This window comes from Medicago truncatula, chromosome 2 (assembly GCF_003473485.1).
Source record: "Medicago truncatula cultivar Jemalong A17 chromosome 2, MtrunA17r5.0-ANR, whole genome shotgun sequence".
Classification (NCBI taxonomy): domain Eukaryota; kingdom Viridiplantae; phylum Streptophyta; class Magnoliopsida; order Fabales; family Fabaceae; genus Medicago; species Medicago truncatula.
In genome coordinates, this window is record NC_053043.1 from 25,694,159 (window position 1) to 25,704,113 (window position 9,955).

A 9,955-nucleotide genomic window follows, 5' to 3' on the forward strand; every position below is an offset into this window, starting at 1 on the left:
TATTTCAACTTTTCTAAGACTCAGTGGAACTTTGAAGGCAAACCAAGATGCCGTAAGGCTGCACCTCTTTCCTTTTTCCTTAAGGGATAGAGCTAGTGCTTGGTTTCATTCATTGACAATTGGTTCTATCACTTCATGGGACCAAATGAGGCGAGCTTTCCTTGCCCAATTCTTTCCCCTTTCTCAAACCGCTCAATTAAGGGCGAGGCTTTTTCAATACACTCAAAAAGATGGTGAATCTCTTTACGATGCGTGGGAGCGTTTCAAAGAAATGCTTAGGCTTTGCCCCCATCATGGTTTAGAGAAGTGGCTTATTATCCACACCTTTTATAATGGTCTTTCGTATACCACAAAAATTTATGTTGATGCAGCTGCAGGTGGAGCTTTGATGAATAAAACTTACACAGCAGCATATAATTTGATCGAGGGCATGGCACAAAACCACTATCAGTGGATAGGTGAGAGAATCATCACTGCTTCTTCACCCTCTAAAAAAGAGGCAGGTATGTACAAAATTTCCTCCCTTGATCATCTAACTGCTAAGGTTGACGCACTAACACAAAAATTTGATACAATGAATACTAGTGCTGTCACACCTGCTCCTGTATCACCTCCTTGTGAAGTTTGTGGTGTATTTGGCCATATTGGCATTGATTGCCAACTAGGTAGTGTTGTTAGAGGTCCTGAGCAAGTAAACTATGCTCAATAGAATTGAGGGTTTAGAAACAACCAATTTTTTTATCAAACCTCTCAAAATCTTTTTGGGCAACAAACAACACCACCCAGTTATGCAAACAACCAAAGAGTCCCTCAAAAATCCAGTTTGGAACTTTTAATGGAAAATTATGTTATAAATCAATCCAAGCAACTCCAAGAGCTTAAAAACCAAACAGGATTTTTGAATGACTCTCTTGCCAAAATCACATCCAAGGTAGACTCCATAGCAACTCACAATAAGATACTTGAAACCCAAATCTCTCAAGTGGCCCAACACGTGACTGCTTCCTCTCAAACCACCGGGATCTTTCCAGGTCAAACTGAAACCAACCCCAAAGGCCATATAAGTTTTATTACTCTTAGGGATGGTAACCAATTAAAGGACCCCGTTGTGAAAATTAAGAACAATGAGGGAGAGATAGGAAGTGATGAGCCTCAAAGTGAGAAAACAATAGGAGAGACTGAAAAGCCATTTGTTTCACCACCTCATGAGCCTAAAAATCCATTAACACAAGGTTTTATCAAATCCAAGTTAGATGACCAATTTAGAATTTTTATTGAAATACTTCCAAACAAATTGGCATCTAAACTTAAGAATCCAGAAAGTTTTCCCATACCTTGTGTCATAGGATCCGAAAGCATTGAGAAAGCCATGTGTGATTTGGGAGAGAATGCCAGGTTGACGCCGTTATCCCTTTGGGAAAGATTGGGTACAGGGTAGAGAAGCCTCTTGATTGTCAAGCTAATGACTTTAAACGAGCGCTTCGTGGGAGGCAACCCACGGGTTTAATTGCTTTTATTTTGTTTGTTTTGTGTTGTTTTAATTTATTTTGTAGGTATTTGTCCAAATATGATGCGAAAAATGAAGAAAATTGAGCCTTGCATGTCCAGAAGCTTGGCACGGCCAGTGCCAGTGATGGCACGGCCGTGCCTGTAACCTAGCCATACTGCACCAACTTCCAGAGAGTTGGCACGGCCCGTGCCTGTACTGGCACGGCCGTGCCATGGTTCCATACCCTCTTTTACCATTTTTTTTTTCACTTTTCTTCTTCTTCCTTCATTCTCAAACACAAACTTCCCTCATCCTTCAACTTCCCTCTCTAAACCTCCATAACATCAACATTTAAACCTCCATATCTATCTCCATTCATCATTCCAAACATTTACCACCAATCAAAACCAACATTCATCCATTCAAACACCATTTAACCCTAACCCAAAATCCAAAAAAATTCTTCACCAATCTCCATTATTAAACTCATCAACCTCACTTAAACCCCAACCCATCACTAAACCAACCTTTCCAAACCAAAACCTTACCAAACCCTAACCTTCCCTAAAACCCAAACCAAGTTAACTAGGTCAATGGCATCAAAAAGGCAAGGAGATTGAAAGCTCTAGAAGTGGTGCAAAGAAAGAGAAAGCAACATTCAAGAACCATGGCATCAATTTTAAAGATGACAAGCAAAGGGGTAGGTCTAAAGCTCTTATCTCTCAATCTATTTATGCTTGTCGATACACTGATAATAATGCTATGGATAGACTAGGAAAGAGGTAGGGACTGATGAGGAATGATGAGCTATTTATGAGACATGCTTTATAACCACCATGTTAACATTTGCTATTACTTGCTTGATTATCTTGTTTCAATTGATAGAAAGAAAACCGGATGATAAGGGTAATATAATGGTAGATGGAATCATCACTTTTATTGCTAAGTTTGGGGTGAGTGTGAATCAAGGGATCAAGTGGATAGATGAGAACTATTATCTAAACTTTTATACTCTCACTACTTTGTCATTCCTTAAAACCCATGACCCTACTCACAATTACCAATATGAATGGAGAATCATTAGAGCTAATTGTTTGATTATTCTACCTAATTCGGACATTACTAATCCGGAGGTGGTAGAAAATTTGCTTTATGTTGGTACTAACCCACAGGTACAAGATGATGGTGATGATGATGGTGGTGATGAAGAGGAGGTAGGTGCACAACACCATGAACAAAAAGCCGGTGGAAACTATAATGATGAACGGTGGGCATGGATGCAAACCAAAGTTCAAAGAACATGCACCGAGCAACAAAGACAAGGTGTTGAAATGATCGGACTAAAAAACGATGTCCTAAGGGGCAATCAAATAAATGAATACAACAATCAAATGTTCTGATACATGATGCAACACCTTCACCTCCAAGGTCCACCTTATGGACTACAATAAAATTGTGAGCTCTCCTCTTCCTCTACTTCTCTTCTTTCTTCATCATCTTCTTCTTCTCCTTCTTCTTCTTCTTTTTCTTCTACTTTTGAATCATTGAGAAAAATGCTTCTCCTAAGTGTGGGGGGAGCCTAATAAAGTGTCTTTAGTCGTAGTGTTTCCAAACTCCCTTGAACTTTATTCTTTTGTTTTGTTTTATTGTAAAAGGCATGAATAAGCAGCTTGTTTTTATTGTTTTATTATGACATAAATTTTTTGTTGTCTCTTCAATGGTCGTTTCTTGTACATGAAAGTGATTTCTTGTGTTATAAGTGTTCTTGCTATACCCACATCAAGTTTTATTGTGAAAATTCTCCAATGAGAAAAGCACCTAGTTGCAATCCTTGAGTAAGTGTATGAATAGGTATTTTAAGGAACACGTTCTAACTTTAATGGTAACTTGGACCCTTAAAAATCTTCAGAGTAAAAGTAGTATAAGTTTGTGTGGGAATGATTCTAATGTGCTATAATGTGATAAACCAAATGGGGCGGAAGAATATCACCAACACGTGGGGAAAGGATACCCCCTCACTGACTTCCTAAATGTGGTGATGACTTCTCAAACAAATTGTGCTTGAATAAAACTCTCTAAAAAAGAGGAACTTCCTAAGTGAAGATGAATAAGTTGTAGCACTACTTAGGGTGATCATGGAAACTTGGAGGAAAGGATACCCCCTCACGGACTTCCAATGTGAAATGATAGCCCCTAGGCATCTACAAGCCCCCAAGTATCTAAATTGTCAAATCTATCTAAAGCTAACTCCCATCTCTCTTATATGAAATGAAGAAAGGATTTTTCTCGGTCACTTTAGTGTTAAGGTTAGAACCTCTTCCTCATAATATCTATCTTATACAGGAGGAAGAAAAGGGTTGGACTACACACACACAATAACTTAAGACTTGTTGTTGGGTTGAATAAAGTTCACAAGGACTACTTGAAGTTGTGATTAGTGTACATTGAAATGAAACCTCGAGGGAGACATAAGCTTTTATTTGAATTGTCATATATTAATCTTTTTGTTGCTGCCATGTCTATGCCTTTTGTTTGAGGACAAGCAAAGATTCAAGTGTGGGGGAGTTTGATGTGTCATTTATTACCTATTTCTAGATATTATTTAGTTTAGTTTTAATTAGATTTTAGTTTATTTTTTATTAATATTATTTCCCTTTTAAGATAGTTTACTACAAATTGCATTTTATTATATTTCAGGAATGAATATTGGATGGATTGAGTCTTGGAGCAAAAGAAAGGGACTTGGAGCTGATTCGGTACGAAAATACAAAGATTGGAAGACAAAATATGTCTCCCCTAAAGTCAGAAGCTTGGCACGGCCCGTGCTAGCATTGGCACGGCTGTGCCACCCTCCAGAGTGTCTTTTGCTGCTTTTGCTTAGATTTTAAGCTACTCTATTTTTAGCCCGAATGTAATTGCTTAGATTTTAAGTCGAATGTATGCTATAAATAGAGTAGCCATCCATCACAAATATTCATCTTTTCTTGGAATGCAATATGTGACAATTGTCTTTCTAATAAAAGTTCATCTTCCTTTCTTGTTATTTACTTTTATGCTTTCTCTCTTCTTCTCCTTGTCTACGATGAACATTAGTGAGTAGACTTCTCTTGTCTTGGGATCGTTGGATAAGTCTAATGACATAATCCTAATCAAACCAAGCTCTAAACCTTAATCTTATGTAACCCTAATTCCTTATCTAAATTCACCGCTTTAACATGGATCAACCATTATCAAACTGTGGAAACGAAAGTGGAGGGTTTGATAATTGTTTATCCATCATCTCAAATATCAATTCATAAAACGAAAGTGGAGCTTTGATATTCGAACAAGTGAATTTAGACAAAGATTGTAAAGGCAGCGAAATAGTCTTTACAATCTTTGAGACATATAGTTTCGATCTTCAAGGGAACTAATAATGATCAAGTCAGCGAAACAGGCTTGGTTGTTAGAGGAACCAAAATCTAATAGTAATCAAGTCAGAGAAATAGGCTTGGTTGCTAGAGGAACAAAAGAGAATCTGTCTTGAGAAATTAGGTCTAACATAAGGTTATAAGTTTAATAGTTTGTTTTGTGAAGGACTTGTCATTAGGATGAACCAATAATTCCAAGGCTTTTATCTTTTCTTTTCTTTTATTTTCTTGTAATTAAAAATCCAAACTTTAACCTTTGAAACTTTCATCTAATCATTATTAAAAGATAATTGAATTCATAACTCCCTGTCGGAACAATACTCTTTTATTACTACACCAGTAGAACCGTGCACTTGCGGTTTTATCTCATCACATATACGACACAACATAAATCATCATTTTATAATGACATGAACAACACATATTAATCATCTTATAATAATATAGCAACAACATATAAATCATCTTATAAAAATATAACAACATAACAATATCATAATCAATATCTTAAACAACACAACAGCATCTTAGTCAACATCATATAATTCACATCATAAACATCGTATAATTTTCATAGGTACTTCTTTAACAACACATGGGTAGAAGACAACTCGACAACTCATAGATGATAATTTATCAACAACTCAACAACTCATTGATGATAATTCATCAACAACGACTTTGACTCGACAAATGCGACAATGCAACTTAGACACTCTTATATGCATGTGGTACTAATCATCATCATAGTATTAATATACTTTAATCGTGAAGAGGACAAAGCTCCTATCGTGTGGAGGACAAAGCTCCGATCATGGTGAGGACAAAGCTCAATGAATGCTAATGCATGGACTCTAACAACAAAACATCTTAATCAACTTATCACTTATACATCCAATAATTTGGAGTTCTTCATCAACTTAATTCAGACTCATGCAACTTAGTTAAATAACAATTGCAGCATAATCAAATCACATCAAGCTTAATAACAATTCATTTTCAACAATTCCTTGTCATTCAATAATAATTCAAGTAAATACAATCAATCCATAATTCACTTTATATTCACTTAACATATTGTAAAAGCTTCACAGTTCTCAGTCATTATCTTTAATAGATCTCATTAGCACCTAAAGTTCCTTTCCCAACCAATTCAAACAACTCAGGGCTCACAATCCTCAAATACACTCAATTCTGGAAGTGCTGGCGAGGCGAGAGCATCAGCTCGCCATGGCGAGTACAAACCACATTCCCAACTAAGGTTGTTCCAGGTTCAATCTCGTTCTAAATCATTCCCTAATCAATAGTAGGCACCTAAAGGTACTCAAAGGCATCTAAGGTTCAACTCAAAAGTCAAAAACTCAGAAAATGACATGCTCTCTGGTCAAGCTCGCTATGACGAGTAGGGTTGCTCGCCGTGGCGAGCTACAACAAGTAACTCGCGAGGCGAAGGGTTATGGCTCGCGTGGCGAGCGATGAACATTCATCACTCGCGAGGCGAGCATCATAGCTCGCTATGGCGAGCGATGAACTTTGGCTCGGACAGAATGCAGTTTCTACACAAATTTCATGATCTCACATGGTTCTAAGCCTAATCTCAATTCCAGAATTCATCCTAAACATATTCTAAGGTTATAGGACGGTTTCTACATCAATCTAATCAAGTTTTACCGTTTGATTAACACATAATAACCCAATCATAACCAACATAGATCATCACATCATAGTTCATATACAACATAACAACATCTTAATCATAATTCATATACAACATAACAACATCATTAATTTTAATTCATATACAACATAACAACATCATTAATTCTAATTCATATACAACATAACAACATCATTAATTCATAATAATACTTATTCATCAAACATCTCATTATCAATTCATGAATAAAAGACAACTTATCAATTTAACATAAACGTCATCAAGTACACTTAACAACTCATAGATATCATCATGTAATCATCATCACTAATAACTTTAAAACAACACAATGTAATCAACATCTCACTATAATAATAATCATATACGACACAACATAAATCATCATCTTATAATGACATGAACAATGTAACGTCCACTTTCGTTTAATCGTTTATTTAATTGAGTTTAGGTGATTATATTATAATTATATAATATATGCATGATTTTGGTATGTTTTGATGATTTATGATGATTTGATCGATGACGTGATAAGTTATGAGTTTTGGAAGATTTGATAAGGATATGAGAATTCTTTTATTGTTAAATAAAATAAAGATTTGAAAATAATATAAAATATTTAGTTTAGGGCTGTTTTGATATTTTAGATAGTTTTGGGGGAGAAAGTGAGATAAGATAAGTAATTAAGAAGAGGTATATAAAGGTTAGACCTAGTTTTAGAAAAACATTGTACGTACGACTGTTTTGGAGAAAAAGGGAGAAAAAGCCAAGTCTAGAGAAACCAAGGAAGAGTGCTGCGATTTTCTTCAAACAAGGTAAGGGTGAGACTAATAATTCAATAACGTTGATTGCTGTAATTCTGATGATTAAATGACAAAGTTAGGATTGATTTAGAAAAGTTTGGAAATTAGGTCAAAACCCTAAAAATTGATGATCAAACGGTAAAACTTGTTTAGATTGATGTAGAAACCGTCCTTTAACCTTAGAACATGTTTAGGATGGATTATGGAATCAAAATTAGGCTTTGAACCATGTTGTTTGATGGATTTTCGAGAAAACCCGTAGTCTGCCCGTGCTTCTGTTCATCGCTCGCCACGGCGAGGGATGATCCTCGCCTCGCGAGTGATGAACTTCATCGCTCGCCTCGCGAGCCCTTTCCTTTCGCCTCGCGAGCGTTTCTGGCATCGCTCGCCACGGCGAACAACCCTTCCTCGCCTCGCGAGCTTAGGCAGAGAGCATGTTAGATTTTGTGTTTCGACCTTTTTAGTTGGACCTTGAGTGCCTTTGAGTGCCTGAACATACCTGGTATTGATTAGGAATGAATGTAGGATCAGAGGGAACCCAGAACAACATTAGTTTGGGAGATGAGTGGTACTCGCCATGGCGAGTGAGAACTCTCGCCTCGCGAGCTAGCCCAGAATGTAGTTTGTTTGAGTGTAGTACGATCTGTGTCGCACGTTTTGACCAAGAGTGAACCCCTAATTGGTAATGAAACCTGATGATGAAGTTTAATGCAATCTGTAAAGCCTTTAAGACATGTTGTCATTAATTGAACATGATTATTGTATTGTTCAATTGTGTAAGATATGAAGTTTAATTATGATGCAAATGATTTGCTATTGATATAATGATATCATTCTATTATGTAACTTGATTATGCTGCTGCTGCTGTTATTTAACTAAGTGCATGATGATTGTGTGTAATGAATAAGATGACGTTTAGCTCCAAATTATTGGATGCATGTTGATTACGATGATTACGTGTTTTGTTGTTAAGATTCCATGCCTAGCATATCATTGAGCTTAGTCCTCACCACGTTTATTAGGAGCCTTGTCCTCCGCACGTTTATTAGGAGCTTTGTCCTCCGCACGATGAAAGTATATTAATACTTATGATGACGATTGGTACCACATGCATATAAGGAGTCTAAGAGCATTGTCACATTGTCATGATTAAGATGCCTTGTTGATAATGATTGAATATGTGATTACGTGATAAGTGTTTATCAATTATGTTATGTTGTTCATGATAATTGGATATATGATTACGCAATAACTGTTTAGCAATTATGCAATGTTGTTAAAGAAATGATTATGATGTTAATTTATGATTCGCAATTACATTGATTAATGTTATTTTGTTATGAAATCTCACCCCTTCTGCTTGAAAATGTTGCCCTTCGTATGGGTAACTTGCAGGTGATCGTGTTTAGTGTGCAGTTGCCGTCGTGAGTGGCCTTGCCTTCTCTGTGTCGTCTAGGTCGCTTTGATACGTAACGGGATGGGGTTATATGCTATAACATGCTTCATTCTTTTACGTGAACTGCTATGATAATTTCTGTTTCGATTAACTCTTTTGAGATACTTTATTGGGGCCTGCGTGCCAAACTGATTTATGGTTTATGAACTAATATTCCGCTGCTATGTTAAGATATTATGTGGAAGTTAAATTATTATTTAACTGTTTTTGGATTACGTTTCTATGTGATATCCCGTTTATGGTTTTTACTCTGATAAATGTTTAAGAAATTTGTATATTGGGAAAACGGGGTGTTACAAACAACACATGTTAATCATCTTATACCAACATAACAATATCATAATCAATATCTTAAACAACATAACAACATCTTAGTCAACATCATATAATTCACATCATAAACATCGTATAATTTTCATAGGTACTTCTTTAACAACACATGGGTAGAAGACAACTCGACAACTCATAGATGATAATTTATCAACAACTCAACAACTCATTGATGATAATTCATCAACAACGACTTTGACTCGACAAATGCGACTATGCAACTTAGACACTCTTATATGCATGTGGTACTAATCATCATCATAGTATTAATATACTTTAATCATGAAGAGGACAAAGCTCCTATCGTGTGGAGGACAAAGCTCCGATCATGGTGAGTACAAAGCTCAATGAATGCTAATGCATGGACTCTAACAACAAAACATCTTAATCAACTTATCACTTATACATCCAATAATTTGGAGTTCTTCATCAACTTAATTCAGACTCATGCAACTTAGTTAAATAACAATTGCAGCATAATCAAATCACATCAAGCTTAATAACAATTCATTTTCAACAATTCCTTGATCATTCAATAATAATTCAAGTAAATACAATCAATCCATAATTCACTTTATATTCACTTAACATATCATAAAAGCTTCACAGTTCTCAATCATTATCTTTAATAGGTCTCATTAGCACCTAAAGTTCCTTTCCTAACCAATCCAAACAACTCAGGGCTCACAATCCTCAAATACACTCAATTCTAGAAGTGCTGGCGAGGCGAGAGCATCAGCTCGCCATGGCGAGTACAAGCCACATTCCCAACTAAGGTTGTTCCAGGTTCA

General features: G+C 36.1%; 1 pseudogene; it reads right to left on the bottom strand.

The window, feature by feature from the left end:
• Nucleotides 1–218: 218 nt before the first annotated feature.
• LOC112419585 (uncharacterized) lies at nucleotides 219–300 on the bottom strand (annotated as a pseudogene).
• Between the last annotated feature and the right edge of the window lie 9,655 nt (nucleotides 301–9,955).